This window comes from Canis aureus, chromosome 21 (assembly GCF_053574225.1).
Source record: "Canis aureus isolate CA01 chromosome 21, VMU_Caureus_v.1.0, whole genome shotgun sequence".
Classification (NCBI taxonomy): domain Eukaryota; kingdom Metazoa; phylum Chordata; class Mammalia; order Carnivora; family Canidae; genus Canis; species Canis aureus.
The window spans coordinates 9,927,809-9,947,641 of record NC_135631.1 but is presented as its reverse complement, the minus strand read 5'-3'; the positions used below and the strand labels follow the sequence as shown (position 1 = coordinate 9,947,641).

The 19,833-nt window shown below is 48.6% G+C and overlaps 1 long non-coding RNA gene across 4 annotated transcripts; it reads left to right on the top strand.

Moving 5' to 3' along the window:
• Positions 1–1,257: 1,257 nt before the first annotated feature.
• Positions 1,258–16,294, top strand: LOC144292505 (uncharacterized). Of its 4 annotated transcripts, none has more exons than XR_013359882.1 (4): positions 1,261–2,101; positions 3,101–3,269; positions 5,065–5,119; positions 6,839–7,433. It is a non-coding gene; the product is annotated as an uncharacterized LOC144292505 (long non-coding RNA). The 4 variants fall into 4 exon arrangements; XR_013359881.1 differs by lacking the exon at positions 6,839–7,433 and adding an exon at positions 15,776–16,294 and having other exon boundaries at positions 1,263–2,101; XR_013359880.1 differs by lacking the exon at positions 6,839–7,433 and having other exon boundaries at positions 1,258–2,101; positions 3,036–3,269; positions 5,065–6,837.
• The last annotated feature ends 3,539 nt before the right edge of the window (positions 16,295–19,833 follow it).

Here is a 19,833-nt window from a genome sequence, read left to right as displayed (position 1 = left end):
GTACTGTCTGCCCCAAGTCTACTGGGTTGGGTTGGACGGGTTGCTTGTTTGTCGGTGGCAGCTTTGTGAGTGTCAGGAAGAGCTGGGCAATGCCTGTGGCTTCCCCTAAGTACTCTTGGCCTCTGAGTGTCCCACGGAACAAAGGTGTGACTTGTGTCTCGGCAGCTGGAGGCTGATGCTGTGGAGGGCACGGCCCCAACATCCGCATCCAGCTCCACCCCAGATGTGACCAGTGACTATGTTCCAGGCAGCTGGCCGCAGCTCGCTTCTCTCTTGGGAAGAGGTCACTCTGGGCCAGCTGTTCTTGGGGGCCCTGGCTTTTCCCCTGGAAAGGGGCCCAGGCCATCTTGCCTCAGTTCACCCAGAGATGTCCTTGCAGCAGAGCATCGGGCCAGGGGGTGCCACAGGGGACAGCCTGGCAGTGGTGGGTGCGCAGGTGGGTGGGGGCCAGGTCCCAGCTTACCTCCGCTGCTGGGAAAACCTGCTCTGCCTCGGCCTGCCCCGGAACAGACGTTATCAGCCCTGCAGCCCTCCACCCTCTGCCCACGGCCAGAAGGGCCGCTGGGCTTGTTCCCAGGGCCGGGCCGGTGGCTGGCGGTCAATACCTGCCTGCTCCGGGGGATGCCAGCTTCCCTGCGGCGCCCAGCCCCTCCCAGGCAGCCAGACAAACGGGTCTGGGGTTGCAACGCCCCCTCTCTTTGGAGCAGTGACTCAGAGGGCAGGGAGAGTGGGCGGGGGCAGGTGGCCCCTGTGTCCTGTGAACAATGGCCTGATTCTTCCTCCGTAAACCCCCAGCCGGGGTGCTGGGGGCCACGTTCCGGCGCCGCTGGCTCAGACAGTCCACGAACGAAGGGACAGGGAGGATGGGCCTTGGCCTCCTGTCCATAACACGGGATCATGACAGACGTACCCTGTAGGGATGGGGCACAGTGCCCGGTGCTCCAGGCACAGCCCACCCCCTCCGACTGAACGAGGACGGGGACCACCTCCTTCTGACCTCTCTCTGTATTTTCTAACCGATGATGCTCCTCTTTCCAGCTCACCTCCTAACTCAGGCAAAGACCCCCGTGGAAGCATGTCCTGCCGGGAGCCACAGCTGCCCCTTAAGCACAGGGACAACCGTGGGACCCCCCAGGACCGACCCCAAGACAGGGAAGGACCTTGACGGCCCCCTGCACAGACCAGCCTACATGCTGCTCCCCGGAGCCACATGCTCTTGCACCCCTGCTCCCCAGGTGCGTGTCTGGCCTCCGGCTGAAGGGAGGAGCCACGGAGCATGGGAGAAGTGTGGGGACCCTGCTTGAGGCCAGGGAGGTTGTGAAGGGCAGCTGAGGGTGGAAGGGGTTTGGCTGGTGAGTGGAGACCCCGGAGGAAGGGTACCTGGGTGGGGCCCCAGTGAGGGGGCAGGTGACTTCTGTGCAGCCCCTCCTGGCTTGGCATGGATGGTGGGGGGCTGCAGATTTGGAGGCAAGACAGGAAGGTCAAGGGGTGTGGTGAGAAGCCTCAAGTGCTGAAGTAAGGGGCTGAGTCTGTTTATAGGCAACGCCTGTGGGGGTGCTGACCCTCCCTTGGCCTCAGCCCTCCACTCACTGATCTGAGCCTCGAGGACAGTGTCCCTACTCAGAGCTCTCAAAGGAGGGCAGGGTGAGGCCCAGGCCCTGGGCAGAGGCCTCTGGGGGATCCCTGGGGAGTACCTGCTCCTTCTTCTCTATGTAGGCTGGCTTGTGTGTGGGGTCTCCCCTCAGGAGTTTCACAGTGTCTGCAGGGGGGCCCAGGGATGGAGCAGCCCCACCAGGGAGGTACCTGTGTGGAACCATGTGGGTGCTGGGGGTGTGCGATGAGGGGGCCTAACCCAAGCCCTGCCCTCCAGGAGTCAATGGCCTGGGGGTGTGGGGCCGTGGGCATGAGTGATGGATGTACAAAGTCAGGAGGGGCAGCAGGTGTAGGAACAATCGAGGGAGGGGCACAGGGCTCTGGCCGGGGGCCTATCACAGCTTAGGTGGGAGGTTAGGGTGATGGCCCAGGGAGAAAGTGAGCCTCCTGACCACTAGGGACAAGCGTCCAAGCCAAGGGACAGGACAGCAAGTGTGAAGGCCCCAAAGTGAGCAGAGGAGGTGGGGGTGAGCCAACAGGAAGGGGGCCAGAGGCCTCTGACCCTGAGTTGGAGGTGGGGTGGGGGCAATGGCTCGTCTCTGGAAGGACCAGCCTGCAGGGATGTAGTGGTGACACAGGGAGGAGGGTCCCCAGGGAGAGCCCAGCAAGGGAAGACAGAGTCAGAAGGAGACAGGTCACCGCGATGGCTGCGGGGTCCTGGGGCGCCTGGCACGGGGCAGCTGGAAAGGCCCCACTGGGCCCTGCTGACCTCGGAGCATGTGATGAGAGGCCTTCCCGTGGTCAGCAGGCTCAGCCAGCAACTTCCTTCCTTCCCGGGTGGGGCAGCGTCTGCTCTCTGGGGTGGGGGTGGGGGTGCAGTGGGGGAGCTGGTCTTCCCCCCAGCCCTGGGCTCCACCTGCTCTGTCCGATGCTCACCCTGTAGCACCACCTGGGGAGGCAGCCCCTCTCTGGGCCACGCCGGCCCCCTGCCCACGGGCCTGTGCCTTTCTGCTGCACGGAGGCTCCTGAAAGCCCCTCCAAGTGACCACAGCCCATGGGCCTCGCTGCAGGCTCCCCCCCTCCCCGTGCAGACCACTGCTGCCTGTCCCCCACCTGCTGGGACCTCTGACCTCCCTCCTCCTCCCCACCCCCCTACACCATGGAAGGTCCCAGGACCTACCCGGCAGCCAGTGTGGTCCAGGCCCCATGGGGAACAGAGCAAGAGCACTGCTTCACCCTATCCCTGACCCCCAGTCCACTTGCCCTGCTCTGTCCCTTCCTGACGCCCAGTCCCTCTGTCCTTGTGCTGGGATGAATAGTGCACCTCCCCCCTGCCCCAAGAGATACCCATGTCTGTAAGGGTCAATTTTATGTGTCAACTGGCCTGGGCCACGGGGACCCCAGACATTTGGTCAAACACGATTCTGGGTGTGTCTATGTAGGTGTTTCTGGATGAGATTTTGACACGTGAATTGGTGGACCGAGTGATGCCCATGGTTTCCCACAGGGTGGGTGGGCCTGGCCTGTTCAGTTGAAGGTCCGAATAGAGCAAAAGACTGAGCCTCCCCTGGGGAAGAGGGAACTCCTCCCACCTTTGGACTAGAACTCGCTTGCCCACAGGAGCTCTTGGCATGCACCAGCCTCCATAATCCTGGGACCCGATTCCTCATCAGATGGTAGGTAGACAGAATGACAGGCAGACAGCTGATAGGAGAACCCTGACTAGCATAACACCCTAATCCCCAGAACCGTGAGGACATGGCTCCATAGGACGGAAGGACTTAGCGGCTGTACTTGAGTGAGGGACCATGAGCCAGGGGATCATCCTGGGTGGTTTGGGGGGTCCCCTAACCATGATCAGAGGGTCCTGATGAGAGGGAGGCAGGAGGGCCAGAGAGAGGGAGGGTCGGAGGACAGTTGGCTGCTGCCCGTGTCGGGGACGGGCCACATGCCACCAGGGCAGTGCCTCCAGAAGCTGCCCAAGGCCTGCCCCGGTCCTGCTCCAGAGCCTCCAGGGGGGCTGCCCCAATTTTAGCCCAGTGACACCCACGTTGGACTCCCTGCTCTGACTGTGAGGTGGTGGCAGGCATTGTTTTGAGCCTGGACGTTGGCCATGGTCCTTGTGGAGGTGACCCACAGTCCCGACTGCCTGGCCCTGCTCCTCCCCGCCGTTTTCACAGTGAAAGTCTGCTTGTCCCCAGGCTGGCTGGGGAAGGGGGTCAGGCTCCTTGTCCCTCTCGCAGGCTGGTCCCCGACTTGCCGGGGAGACCACTTTGCACACATATTGAGTTCACCAGAGCGGAGCACCGCTTCCGCACCCCCCTCCTCGGTGAGAGGCTCGCTTCACAGTGGGGAGACCGAGGCATGGCCACCATCTGATACCAGAATCAGGAGGGCTGCCCGGGGGCCTGGCTGCTGAGCCTGAGCCCCACGACCACCAAGGGGGCACACAGAGTGGTCTCCCCTCCAGGCAGTGCCCGTCGCAGGGTGTTGCTCCCCAGCCCCCGACACTCCCGGGGCCGGTGCTTCTGGTCTCACCATGGTCCCTGGTGTCCCTGGAAGCAGGACCCAGATCTATGTGGCTCCCCCCAGGGCCCTGCCCCCTGTGCACTTCACCCCTGCTGAGCCTGGCCACTGCCTCACCTGCAGCCTTTCCCTGAGGGACGCCCACCCGGGGCCATCTCCTGTCCTGAGGTACTGCCCCCCTATGCAGAGAAGCCCCCCAGCCCCTGACATGGGGGGGCCAGCCCAGATCGACAGCACATTTCCTTTGAACCACCCAACACCAGGCTTGTGGCACCTGCACCTCTTGCACCACTGCATTTGACGCCCCTTTGACCTGAATGTAATCCTCTTCTTTAAAGTCAGTCTAATCACTCATCAAGTTAGTTGACCCATAGCTGCGCTCAGGGATGCACCTCCAGGGCCAGGGTGGGTGGAGGTGAGCACCCTGAGGCCCCCACTGGTCCCCAGTGAGCCACGCATCAACCCTCTCCCTCTGGCCTCCTCCCTCCCCCACCGTCTGGTGCTTCCTGGCTGGTGTGGGTGTCATCAGACAGCACTAGCCCATCTTTGCTGTCAGGCTTCTTGCACCTAGAATGACGACTGTGATGTGTCCATATCCCTGACCTTATCGCTGTCAGCTTACTATTGCCGCCGTGACACATGAGCTCACACTCAGGGCCTCAGAACAACATATTACTTCACAAACCTGGGGGTCAGAAACCTGACTGGGTCTCACAGGGGCCAAAATCCGGGTGTCACTGGGTCCTGCTCCCCTAGGAGGCTCCAAAGACACCCTGGCCGCTGGTCCCTTCTGGCCACTTGAGGCCCCACATTCCTTGGCACGTGGCCCACTTCCATCCTTGGAGCCAGCAACGGCGGCCAGTGGTCCCGTGGCATCCCTCCCGCCTAAGCACCCTGTGATTACGGCGCTCACCCAGATAATCCGGGGTAATCTCCCTGTTTCAGGGTCAGCTGCCCAGCGACCGTCATTCCATCTGCAACCTTGCTTCCTCTTTGCCGGGTAGGAGAAACTGGACGCAATTCCCGGGGTTCGGGCATGCACGTCTTTGGGGCGCTGATACTCCCACCACTATCACTGGCACAGTACTTTTCACTGACGGGTAACATCCCAGAACACGCATGTACCATGACCTGCCACATGCCAGGCTTGGTGGGGGGTGCACGCTTTTGACTGTCCTGTCGGACATCGGGGACCCCTGGGTCGTGTGGGAGAGGTGGGGAATTTTTAAAGACATCCACTTGGTGTCTGCAAAGTGCTGGCCCTGCTCTGGACTCACACCGGGGTGTGTGGGGTACTCCGCTGCTCCACGCACCCCCACCCCAGCACCTGCGGGGGCCCTGGTTTCAAAGTCAGTGGCTCTAACAGGAGTTCCGTGGCCTGTGGATTTCTTTTGCGTTTCCCAAACGATGTGTGAATTTCAGCATCTTTTCTGCTGCTCATTGGCCACTTACAAATCTGCTTTCAAAAACAAAACAAAACAAAACAAAACAAAACAAAACAAAAAACCAAAAAAACAAAAAAAACAAAATGGGACTCGATCCCAGGACCCCGGAGTCACATCCTGAGCTGAAGGCAGATACTCAACCACCGAGCCACCCAAGCACCCCTAACACCTTCTGTTTAAAAAGTGATCCCTTCTCCAGGGGTTTGCTTTGGCAACTTGGAGGAACACCAGTCGACTCACGTGTGTGGGTCCAGTTCTGATGCTGCCCGGAACCCCGCGGGCTGGCCTTTTACAAGGCTCCAAGTCAGATCACTGAGTCCCCAGTGTCCTTCTTCAGAGTGATTTTAGCTACCTTACATCCTTGCGTTTTTATATAAAGTCTGGAATCAGCTTGTTACCTTCTACAAAACCCCCCAAATTCTGCTGGGGTTTTGATTCAGATTGTGTTAACTCTACCTCAGTTTGGGAGGAGCTGGCACCTCGGTCCCAGGGGCGCCTTTCTGTCCCTGGACTCTGTTTGTGCCCGTTTGGTAGGGCTTCTCCATTCTTATAGTCTTTTACGGTTTTCAGAGTACAAGTCCCAGACTTCTGTCAAACTTACCTACAAATGTTTTCTACTTCCTATTCTTTTGTAAAAGGCATCTGAGAACCTCGGTTTCAAAATGTTCATTTCTAGTATGAGAAATACGGCTGAGGTTTGTGTGCTGACCATCTAACCTACAACCCCACTGAACTCACCGGTGGGTTCCAGTGACTCACACATTTTGTAGGGTCTCTACACAGATGATCATGTGTTCCTCAGATAAGGAGGACACGATTTCTTTCTTCTCTGCCCCGGATGCCCTGTCTTCCTTTCCCTGGTTACACCAGGAAGCCTCGAGGACCTCGTGGGACGGCAGGGGTGAGAGCTGGCACCCGCCCTGTCTCCTGGCTGCTGGAGAGAGCGCTCCGTCCTGCCACACTCAGCACAGGGTCATCTGTTGGGTTTTTCATGCATGCTGTCATCAGGCGGTGGGACTTCCCCTTTTAGCCCCTGTCTTCTGGTAACCTGTATCAGGAATGGAGGGCAGGCTTCGCAAAATGCTTTTCCTGCACTTTTGAAGATGATCATATGCTTTTTCATCTTTTAGTCTGTTTGTTAATATGATGAACTAAATTCCTTCATTTTCAAATGTTAAGACAGCCTGGCATAAGCCCCACTTGGTCACATAACCCGTTTTATGTATTTTGGGATTTGATTGCCTAAACGTTTGTTAAGAATTTGTGCATTTCAGGGACGCCTGGGTGGCTCAATGGTGGAGCGTCTGCCTTTGGCTCAGGTCATGATCCAGGGGTCCTAGGATCAGTCTCACATCGGGGTTCCTGCGAGGAGCCTGCTTCTCCCTCTGCCTATGGCTCTGCCTCTTTCTGTGTGTCTTTCGTGAATAAATAAATTCTTAAAAAAAAAAAGGATTTGTGCATTTCCATTGGTGGCCTGTCGTTTCTTTTCTTATAATGCCCATCTGTGCCTGGCGATGGGATCAGAGCTTTCTTCTCTTCAAATTCCTGGAATAGTTTCTGTGGGATGCATGTTACTTTGTCTTAAATGTTCAGTACAATCCTCCACAAAGATGTCTGTTGCTGGAACGTCCTTCGACACAAGGCTTTAAACTACGATTTCAATTTCTCAGGTCGGTTGGAGGTGAGCGGGCTTGTGCACCTGCTCGGGCCGACTGCGGGTCTGCTCATCTCTGCCCAAGGTGGAACGGCTGGAAGGCAGTCATCCTCCTCTCTCCTTACTCTGTGTTTTTTAGCTGCATCTGTGCTGCCGGCCAAGGTGTCTCTCCAGGTGCTGACGGTCTTGTCTGCTCCCACTGTTTTTGGATCAATCTGATGAGCTTGATTAAATTGTTTAATCTTCTAAAAAGAACAGCTTTGGCTTCACTGATTTTCTGTTTCCTGTTTCGTAGACTTCTGCTTTCACATTGGTTGCTTCCTTTCTTCATTTTTCTTTTTCTCTGATTTCTTCAAGGGGAGGCTGAGGTCATTGAGTTGGGGGAACTCTCATCTTTTCTCATATGACTTAAGCCAAAACTAATGAATTTTTTGAAAATTAATTCATTTTTAAAAAATTCCAGTATAGTTAACATACAGTGCTTATTAGTCTCAGGTGCACAATATAGTGAATCACCGATTTCATGCATCACTCCTCAGTGCTTGTCACGATGAGTGCACACCTCATTCCAGTCCCGTCCCCCGCCCCCGTCTCCCTCTCCCCATCCCTCATTCCCTCCTCCATCCCCCACCTCTTCTGTTCCCTGTCCCTCATCCCCTCCCCTATCTCTTGCCTCTTTGCTCATTTGTTTTGTTTCTTAGATTCTACATATGAGTCAAATCATATGGCATTTCCCCTTTTCTGACTTATTCCACTCAGGACTATACCTTCTAGGTCCATCCATGTTAAAGCCAATGAATTTTTTTAAAGATTTTAGTTATTTATTCATGAGAGACACAGAGAAAGAGAGGAGGCAGAGACAGAGGCAGAAGGAGAAGCAGGCTCCTCACTGGGAGCCTGATGTGGGATTTGATCCCTAGACCCCCAGATCACGACCTAGATGCTCAATGCTGAGCCACCCAGGCCTCCCAAAGCCAATGAACTTTTATGTTGTGTTTCCATTTTCAATCCATTTGAAACACTTTCTAATTTTCCTTTTGAGTTCTCTGATGCATGTTACTTAATTTCTGTACTGCTTGCCTTTTCTGTTGCAACACGACCTATTACACATATGGTGGCTTCAAACCACACCCCTTATCTTTATCCAGTCCTGTGGCCCAGGATTGGGCAGGGCACCCTTGAAATTAGGGTACTGGTGGCCTGTGCCCCCACCTGGAGCCAAGGGTCCTCTCCACTCATGCCTGTCGCTGGCCAGACTCAGGCCCTTGCCGTTGGAGAACTGAAGACTGTGCCTCCCGACTGGCCACAGGCTTGGCACTATTCTCAGCTCCCCACAGCTCCTGTCAGGTTCTTGCTCCTTTGCTCCATAATGACCAATCTCTTCTCTTTTGTGCTTCAGATCTCCTGCTTGGAACTCTGATGAGGTGGGGCCCACCCTAATAATCTTCTTATCTTAAAGTCAACTGAGCAGTAACCTTAATCACATATGCAAAAATCCCTTTGTCCATTTTTTAAAAAAGATTTTATTTATTCATTAGAGACACAGAGAGAGAGGCAGAGACACAGGCAGAGGGAGAAGCAGGCTCCCTGTGGGGAGCCCAATGTGGGATTCCATCCCAGGACCCCGGATCATGCCCTGAGCCAAAGGCAGATGCTCAACCACTGAGCCACACAGGTGCCCCTCCCTTTGTCCATTTAACATGAAATTCATCACAGGAGTCACACTGGAGGACACAGGTCATGAGTTCATCTTAGAATTCCACCCATCACACACGGATTTAGGGATTTTCCACATACTGTTCTCTTTGGCATTTAGAATTCAATTCTATTGTGGCCTCACTCTGTATGATTTGAATCCTTTTAAGTTTATTAAGAATAGTTTTATGATCCCAAATATGGTTTATCTTGGTAAATGTTTCATGTGTACTTGAAAAGAATGTGAGTTCTGCTGTTTTCAGGGTGGGATATTTTATAGATGTCAGTTATGTCGGTTGGATTGGCAGTGGTGATCGCCTCTTCACTGCCTTCCTGACTTTCTGCTTAGTTCCTCTGTCATACCTCCTCACATAGTTGTTGATTTGTCTATTTCTTCTTTTGGTGCCAATAGTTTTTCTTTTATGTATTTTAAAGCACTGTTATTAGGTACATTAACATTTAAGAATATTATATTCTCTTGATGAATAGACCCACTTGTCATTATGAAATAACCTTTTAATGCCTGGGAGTATGCTTTGCTCAATATGTACTTTGTCTGAAGCTTTAAAAAATATTTTTAAAAGATTTTATTTATTTTTTTGAGAGAGAGAGAGAAAGAGAGAGAGCGAGCACAAGCAGCGGGAGGAGTAGGGGGAGAGAGAGAATCTCAAGCTGACTCTGCACTGAGTGTGGAGCCTGATGTGGGGCTTGATCTCATGACCTTGAGCTCATTATGGGACCTAAAATCAAGAGTTGGACACTTAACCAACTGAACCACTCAGGTGCCCCTGCCTGAAGTTAATATAAACAGCTCTCTTTTCTTTTGATGAATATTAGCATGGTATATATATATTCCTATCTATTTACTTTTAATCTATTTGTGTCTTAACATTTTACGCAACTTTCTTAAATGTAGCATACAGCTGAGTCTTGCTTTTATTTTTTAAATCCAATCTGACAACTTCTGCCTTTTTAATTGGGATTTTAGACCATTTATATTTAATGTGATCATTGATAAGGTTGGATTTAAATCCATCATCCTGCTATTGGTTTTCTCTTTATCCCATAGGTTTTTGTTCTTTTTTTCCCTCTTCTTTTTCCAGTTGAGTATTTTAATGATTCCATTTTATTTCCTTTGACAGCTTCTTAGCTGTAACTCCTTGTTTTGTTATTTTGCTGGTCAATTCAAGACTTAAATGTGTCTCTTTAACTTACTACTCTACACCTTCAGGCAATACTATGCTACTTCCTGCACAGTGTAGAAGCTTCACAGTAGCTACTTCTATTTGTCTGCCCTTCCTGGCCTCAGTGCTAGTGTTGTCATACATTTTACTTAGATTGCATTATAAACCTCACAACACATTGTTGCAATTTTTACTTTGAAAGGCCAATTATCTTGTAAAGACATTTTTCAATAGAATAATTCTTTACCTCCATATATATAATTTCTGGTACTCTTCACTGCTTTGTGTAGGTCCAGGTTTCCATCAGGGGTCATTTTCCTTCTGCCCAAAGGACTTCTTTCAAGAATTTTCTTTTATGCACATCAGCTGGTTATTCATCCTTTCAGTCCTTTTCTTTTTAAGATTTTATTTATTTATTCATAAGAGACACAGAGAGAGGCAGAGACACAGAGGGAGAAGCCGACTCCCTGCAGAGAGCCTGATACAGGACTTGATCCCAGGACCCCAGGATCATGCCTTGAGCCGGAGGCAGATGCTTAACCACTGAGCCACCCAGGACCCTCCCTTTCAGTTCTTCTATGTCTGAAAAAAAGTATCTTCTTTGTCTTCATTTTTGAAGGAATTCTTGATGAAACTAGAAATTCAGATTTTCATTTTCTCCTTTAAGAGCTTTAAAGATGGCTGTACTACTATATTCTAAATTGCATTGTCTCTGACACTGCCTACTGTCATTCTTATTCTATTCCTTGATATGTAACTTGTCATTTTTCTACAGATGTCTTTAAAATTTTCCTTTTGTTGGTTTTAAGCAATTTTAATTTATGTGCCTTGGTGTCATTTACCCATGTTTATTGTGCCTGGATTCATTTAAATTTTTGAATCTGTGGATTTATTTAGAGAACTTCCAGTTAATATTTCTTCAAATATTTTTTTTGTTTCCTGTCCTTTTGGGTTTCAATTTTATGCAATATAACATGCAATTCATTATCCTGCTTAGAGGTGTCTCAAAGATCACTGATGCTCTACTCATTTTTTTAGTCTATTTTCTCTCTAAGTTTCATGTGGATAGTTTACTAATCCAACATTTTCTCATTTGCTCTCGTTTTTGTCTTAGACTGTACTTTGCCTTCTTCCACCTCCAAAGAGGGGTCTTCTTTTCTTAACTTTCCTATCTCTTTAATATGTTTATATGTTCCTTTACCTTCCCAAACATATAGGACATAATTACAATAAATGTTTTAATATTCTATGTATAAATTTCTTCACTTTGTCATTTGAATCTGTTTCTAGAGATTGATTTTTTTTCCTGATATTTTCCCGCTTGTTTGCATTCTGGTAATTTTTGATTGGATGCCAGGTCTTGTGGGTTTTGTGTTGTTGGGTGCTACATATTTTTGTTCTCTTACAAACATTCCTGAGCTTTCTTCTAAGATGCAGTTGTATTTGGTCCTCTTGGGTCCTAATCAAAAGCCTTGTTGGACAGAACCAGAACAGCGTTAGTCTAGTGCTCATCCTGTCCTGCTGCTGAGGCAAAATCTTTCTAGGCACTCCACCCAGGTCCCTGTCAGCTCTGAGGTGTATCTGCTCTGGCTGGGGAGGGCACTGGCTATTCCTGGCACTGTGTGAGCTCTGACGATTGTACTTTCATCTTCTTTTGGATGGTCCTTTCCTCACTTTGGGTGGTTTCCCCAAGTCCATGCCCCCATCATAGCTGAAAACTTGGTCTCTGGGTTTTCTCTCCCTCCTCCTGGTCTTTTCCTGTAAACTCTAGGGGTCTTGACCTCCCTTGACTCCTGCTGTCAGGCTCCACTCACACCACCATCATGGTCTGAAAGTTCTCTCCAGGTAGGTGGCTGGTGCAACTCCTGATCTCACATGCTGCTTGCCTCACTCAAGAGGCAATTGCCTGCAATTGCCAGGCATCCCATACTTGAGAAACATCCCCCTCTCCCATATTTTAGGACTTTTGCTTCTTTGTTTCATGATGGAGGGTGAACCTGGTTCCTGCTGCTTTATCTCAGCCACTCTGTTTCTCTTCTCCTTTTTATTTCCTTAGGAGGTTTTGACATGTAGGCCACAACTATTTCTAGAGTGGTGAAGCCAATTTTTGCTTGGTTCTGTGTTGGGATCTAATTGAGATTTGTTGCAAAAGACTACAGAGATGAATTTTTATGGACTAAATAGAAGGCAAATTGTGCCAGCAGATGATAGTGTGTTTCTGATAAGCAGGAAGGGGAGGGGGCATCCATGCATTCCCTTTGTGCTCAGAGGCGTTTTAACCTGCCAGTAGCCAGCCCTGATGCAAGTGTTGCCTTCCTGGGCCTCAAGTTCACCTCCTAATTCATCCCCTCAACATAGACCCAAGACACCCTTGAGCCTACTGGAAGATGAGTGTGTGCGGGGTCACATCTCTGCCTTTGAGCACTAGATCTGAATTAGTTTGAAATCTCTAGAACCAGAGCAGGACTTCAGGGGCTCCTGCTTTCAACCCAAGTGGCACTGTGACCTGGTCACAGGGACCTTCCTGTCTCTGGAATGTCATTCAATACAGAGACATGGCCTGCCGGGAGCTGGTGGTGGGAGTTTCTACCAGACCCTGCTTGGAGCTTTGGAGGGAAATAAGGCACAGCTGCTGATAACTGTTTCGATATATTTTGTATGTTTTGAGTGAGAACAGGTTTTGCTGATGGATGCTGAGTGGGGTATGAGGCAAGGAGCGGTTAAGGTGTATGACTTGGCAAGTCCCCCAAGGGAGCTGCGGACATCAGAGGAAGGAGAAGGCTGGGGTGGGAGCACGTGGGGCTTGAGGGAGGGGCACCCACACCATGAAGCTGAGAGTTGGCTTCAGGAATTCAGGCAAGAGGTCTGGGATGAGGTCTGTGGATCCATGGAATTTAAGGCCACGGGAATCACTGAGCTCCCTGCGGACAGAGCACAACCAAAGGAGAGACAAGGTGGAGGCTGAGGTCATGAGGCATTTCATATTAGAGGAAGATGGAGTGTTGAAAGAAGTGGCAATGTGACCATTATTTCACAGCCAGGGGAGGAATGTGTGCCTCACGTCCACAAGCACAGATCCCAGATAGATGGATGGTTTAATAGTAGTGGAACTCTACAAGGAGCACAGCAGACAGTGGGTGGCAGTGTCACTGAGTGGATGAGAAGTCTCTGGAGGTGGAGGGTCCGGGTCCCAACCCTGGCTGGGCCAGGCATGACCTCTGTGAGCCTGTGAAAGTCACGACTCGGTGCCTCCCATTCCTCATCTGCTCGATGAATAATGGCAGAATTACCTCCCGGAATAAATGGTCTGGCCCAGATGAGTCACTAGATGTGAGTTAGCCATCATCGTCCTCATTATTATTTTTTATGTTTGTCACTTTAGCATCTCAGAGTGGGGACAGGCTTTCCAAGGGTGACACTAAACCCAGAAGCCAAAACCCTGAAAGACTCATGAACTTGGCTCCCTACATTTTTTTCTTTTATGTCTGATTAAGTTAAAGAATTGTTAAGTGTTTCAGTAGGTAAAACCCTAAATAGGCAAAGTCAAAAGGGCACTGACAAACCCAGAATGAGTTACGATCACAAAAGTTTCATTTCCCTAATGTATGAGGAGCTCCTATAAATAATTTTCTTAAAAAGATTCCAATGGAAACATTGATAACCAAGATAAGCATAAATTCAGAGGAAAGGAAATATAGTTGGCTGAAATGTATGAAGACAAAAAAAGAAATGTGGATGAGAACACAGAGATACCATCAATCTCTTATCAGATGAGAACAAAACAAAGCCTTTAACATGCACACAGGTTTGTTCAACAAGAGAATGGGGTAAGAGGTCCAAGGTGCTTGGCTGGAGGGAATATAAATCAAAACAACCTCTGCGAAGAGAATTTGATAAAATGTGGTGAATTTCAGACGTACATAACCTTTACACAGCAGTTCTCATCCAGGGTTTGTCACACAGATGTCCTTGCACACATGCAGACAGAGCATGTACAGAGGCATCAGTGCACACCACGCACCCTAGTGGGGGTCCACCAGGCCTGGACGTCCATCCCTGAAGGGCTGGTTAGGTATGTATGGACCACCTGTGCATTGGAGCACCATGTGGCTACACTAGAAATAAGAATAAGCATCCCTATATATACTCTGGGCAATGATCTCTGAGACACTTGTTAAGCAAAACCAAAAAATATGGCACAGAATAATTAGTACAGTATGCATAGAAAAGAGGAATCTGAATAATGTTTTTAAAATGTTCCTTTACTGTACAGAGTTTCTCAGGTTGGACACAAATGAACTTGGGGACATAGGAGTCTTCTAGGAGGAAGGGGGTATGCGGAGGTGGCCAGGGAAAACGGGCCATTGGGAGTTTTGACCGTATACTCCTTTAAGTTTAGAGTCATGTGAACATATTACTTAGTCAAAAGCAATACATTGAATTCTAAACGTGTTTCAAGAAAATCCATTAACAGAAAAAGAAGGAAAACTGTATAATCATCTTACAGGCTGTGGAAATTTTCCTTATAAAATTCAACATCTAATCATTATTTTTTTTTAATGAATATCATAACCAATCAGAAACTGAAGGGAATTGGGGCACCCGGGTGGCTCAGTGATTAGTGTCTGCCTTTGGCTTAGGTTGTGATCCTAGGGTCCTGGGATCGAGTCCTACATCGGGCTCCCCGCAGGGAGCCTGCTTCTCCCTCTGCCTGTGTCTCTGCCTCTCTCTCTGTGTCTCTCATGAATAAACAAATAAAATCTTAAAAAAAAAAAGAAACCAAGAGGAATTTCTTTAACTTGGTAACAGTCACCAGAAATCTATGGCAAATACTATATGACAAATATTAAAAATATCCCTTTCAAAATAAGGATATAACAAGAATACCTACTGTCACCGTCTGTTCCTCAGCATTGGCAGAAAGCCTTGCCAGTCTACAGACGAACCAGATCAATAAGGAAGGGAGAAAAAGGATTAGGATGTGAAAGGATAGAAGAAATTTGTTAGCATTTTCAGAGGATATTACTACTGACACCCAGAGAATGTACAGGGGGAAAAAACAAAATGAGAGAATTTAGCAAGATTCCTAGATAAAAGACCAATATACAACAACCACAAAAATGAAATGCCTTTCTACCACCTAAGGGCATCTGAAAATACACTTAAAAATTACATACATCATTTACAATAGTAACAAAAAGGGTACCTAACGGGCATGTTTATGGCATTTGTGGAGATGATTATAAACAACGTGTCAGGAGATTGAAAGGAAATTAATTAGCAGAGGGACGGAACCCACATTCCCAATGATGAAGACTTCGCACTAGGAGGGGTTAACTGTCTGCAGACTCATCTGCAACCTGCCTAATTCTGCTCAATTTTAAGAGTTTCCCACGAGACCAGACAAGCTGGTCCTAAAATGTGTATGAAAGAGCAGTGTTGTCAGGAATTACCTTGTATTTGTAACTGGAGAGAGAGAGAGAGGCACGTAGAGACAGAGAAAACAGACCTTGCCCAACCCCCAACCCCCCATAGCAGGTGTTGCTCTGAACCAGTAGCTGCTAAGAGCCAGGGCCCCTGGCAGAGGTGGACGCTGTGTGACAGCGTAGGGGTGTTGTACTTGTATTCAGGGCAGGTATCCCCATCTGCTGGTTTGCTTTGTGTTGTCTTTCTCCCAGGAATGGAAGCTCACTGCCGAAACCCGGTCCCTCTGACAGCTCGGCGAGCAGACTCCTACCCCCCCGCAAACGAGACATCAGGCATCATTCTGAATCCCCTTTTTTGTTTTTTTGTCTTTTTAAAAATTTTTATAAATTTATTTTTTATTGGTGTTCAATTTGCCAACATATAGCATAACACCCAGTGCTCATCCTGTCAAGTGCCCACCTCAGTGCCCGTCACCCAGTCACCCCATCCCCCCGCCCTCCTCCCCTTCCACTACCCCTAGTTCGTTTCCCAGAGTTAGGAGTCTCTCATGTTCTGTCTCCCTTTCTGATATTTCCCACACGTTTATTCTCCCTTCCCTTATATTCCCTTTCCCTATTATTTATATTCCCCAAATGAATGAGAACATATAATGTTTGTCCTTCTCCGACTGACTTACTTCACTCAGCATAATACCCTCCAGTTCCATCCACGTCGAAGCAAATGGTGGGTATTTGTCGTTTCTAATGGCTGAGCAATGTCCCATCGTATACATAGACCACAGCTTCTTCATCCATTCATCTTTCGATGGCACCGAGGCTCTTTCCACAGTTTGGCTACTGGGGACATTGCTGCTATAAACATTGGGGTGCAGGTGTCCTGGCATTTCACTGCATCTGTATCTTTGGGGTAAATGCCCAGCAGTGCAATTGCTGGGTCGTAGGGCAGGTCTATTTTTAACTCTTTGAGGAACCTCCACACAGTTTTCCAGAGTGGCTGCACCAGTTCACATTCCCACCAACAGTGCAGGAGGGTTCCCCTTTCTCCGCATCCTCTCCAACATTTGTGGTTTCCTGCCTTGTTAATTTTCCCCATTCTCACTGGTGTGAGGTGGGATCTCATTGTGGTTTTGATTTGTATTTCCCTGATGACAAGTGATGTGGAGCATTTCCTCATGTTCCTCATGTGCATGTTGGCCATGTCTATGTCTTCCCCTGTGAGATTTCTGTTCATGTCTTTTGCCCATTTCATGACTGGATTGTTTGTTTCTTTGCTGTTGAGTTTAATAACTTCTTTATAGATCTTGGAAACTAGCCCTTTATCTGATACGTCATTTGCAAATATCTTCTCCCATTCTGTAGGTTGTCTTTGAGTTTTGTTGACTGTCCCTTTTGCAGTGCAAAAGCTTCTTATCTTGATGAAGTCCCAATAGTTCATTTTTGCTTTTATTTCTCTTGCCTTCATGGATGAATCTTGCAAAAATTACTGTGGCCGAGTTCAAAAAGGGTGTTGCCTGTGTTCTCCTCTAGGATTTTGATGGAATCTTGTCTCACAATTAGGTCTTTCATCCATTTTGAGTTTATCTTTGTGTATGGTGCAAGAGAGTGGTCTAGTTTCATTCTTCTGCATGTGGATGTCCAATTTCCCCAGCACCATTTATTGAAGAGACTGTCTTTTTTTTCCAGTGGATAGTCTTTCCTCCTTTGTCGAATATTAGTTGACCATAAAGTTGAGGGTCCACTTCTGGATCCTCTATTCTGTTCCACTGATTTATGTGTCTGTTTTTGTGCCAGTACCACATGTCTTGATGACCACAGCTCTGTAGTACAACCTGAAATCTGGCATTGTGATGCCCCCAGATATGGTTTTCTTTTTTAAAATTCCTCTGGCTATTCGGGGTGTTTTCTGATTCCACACAAATCTTAAAATAATTTGTTCCAACTCTCTGAAGAAAGTCCATGGTATTTTGATAGGGATTGCTTTAAACATGTAAATTGCCCTGGGTAACATTGACACTGCTATTCAACATAGTACTAGAAGTTCTAGCCTTAGCAGACAACAAAAAGAAATAAAAGGCATTCAAATTGGCAAAGAAGAAGTCAAACTCTCCCTCTTCACCGATGACATGATATTCTACATAGAAAACCCAAAAGCCTCCACCCCAAGATTGCTAGAACTCATACAGCAATTTGGCAGCGTGGCAGGATACAAAATCAATGCCCAGAAGTCAGTGGCATTTCTATACACTAACAATGAGACTGAAGAAAGAGAAATTAAGGAGTCAATCCCCTTTACAATTGCACCCAAAAGCATAAGATACCTAGGAATAAACCTAACCAAAGAGGTAAAGGATCTATACCCTAAAAACTACAGAACACTTCTGAAAGAAATTGAGGAAGACACAAAGAGATGGAAAAATATTCCATGCTCATGGACTGGAAGAATTAATATTCTGAATCCCCTTTTGGACACGACCTTCCATTACTGCTGTCTTTAACGTCATCATTCCCACACTCCTGGAATAAACCCACATTGGTCGGGGAGTTTGTTACACGTTTCCGGAACATGATTTGCTGACATTTCACTTAGGATTTTTGCATTTAAAATAAGATTGGCTTGTAGTTCTTTCTTGACAGTTCTCATCTGGTTTTGGTATTGAAGTTACACTAGACTCATAAAAGGGATGGTAAAACCTACTCGTTTTTGTCCTCACCAGAGGCCCTGTTGTGAGGTTGGGACCTCTGTTCTTTGATTTTCTTTCCTCTTTATGGTGTGTTCTACCTCTGATGTCACATCTTCCAAGCTGTAGGTACATTTGGGTCTTATTGTTTTTGAATCGGTTTAATGTTCTTTTTCTGGAAGGTTGTTCATCCCAAATGCAATTTCAAATTAGTGTGTATGCAGTTGTTGATAGCATTCTTTTGTGATTTTGTAAAATTTTGGATGCACCTGTATTTGTCTCTGGGGATGTTGTAGGTTTATCCTCTCTCCATCTCTCCCCCATCCCCCTCGGGTCTTGTGAGCACTTCTGATACATCTTTGTTTTCAATGTCATTGGTTCCTACTATGTTTTTAAAAATGTTTCCCTCAAATTCTGGGAGGGTGGTTATTTGCTGTCTTCTCCTTCATACGCACAGTTACCAGCCCGGTGATCTCAGTCCTTTCCAGCGGAGAGTGCCCAGTTTTCTGAGCACAGCACAGCGCTGGCCACATGACTGAGGCTCTTTCATAGCGTTTTCTGTTGTTATAATTGCTTTGTGCTGAGCTCTATCTAATTTCCATTATAAGTTATTCTTTGCTCTCCAGCTATTTTAGAATCTCTTTTTTTTTTCCAGGCTCAAAAATGCCTTTTAGATGCTCTGGTTTTGTTTTTCTAACTGGCTTGTAATATGATCAGAGACTGGGGTCACTGTGATGCAGATTTAGTGAGATACATGAGACTGACTCAGTGGGCTCACCTGTCATCACCTGTCACAAATGTATGCCTGTGGAGTATGGTGATTCTCTAACCATCGGATACAGAGTACTACATGGGTGTGTTAGATCGGGCTTGTCAACTGTATCGTTAAGGCCTCCATGCAACCTGGCCCCAGAAATTGCAAGTAGCTTCAACCAGACTAGCTCTCCATAGACAGACTGTGTATCTTCTGACTTCCTAAAGGAACTTGGGAGAACCATAAGCAGGCAGAAGCCTGATGGGATTCAACAGAAGGGCAAGGCCTGGGGGCCTCTGGTCCTGAGGGTCTCTATCTTGGTGAACTCAAGTGTCTGAGGGCAGAGTTTGGGGTGAGAGAGGAAACACCAGGTAGGAGAGAGCCGCAGAGAGGGGAACAATCTGCATTTACTCACTCCAGATCCAGGGTCCCTGACCCCTAAACCACACGTGTGCAGGAGGAAATCCAGGAGCCTGGCTGGAAACGACAGCTGAAGCCATGAAAGGGCTCCTAGCTTTCAGAGGATGCTCACCCAAACAGCCCCAGAGCCTACGCTGAAAGCAGCATTCGACATAATCACGAAATGCTGTAAACAATCCCAATGAACTTCAATGTGGGAACGGATACACACCTGGAGATGTACGCACACCGGCAGCAGCAGGGAGCAGGCCACCGACCCCGCAGCCACGTGGGTGCGTCTCTGATGTGTCAGGATGTTCTGTAAGGGACCAGCGACGGGGATCAGGATTAGGTCAGGGCCAACAGGCATTAAGGGTGGGAGGGTTGATCACCCTCAGGAGGCTGGTGACAGCATTGTTCTGTATCCTGATCTGGGTGGTGCGTCTTCACATTTCTGGGTGATGCCCAGCTGTTTTTCA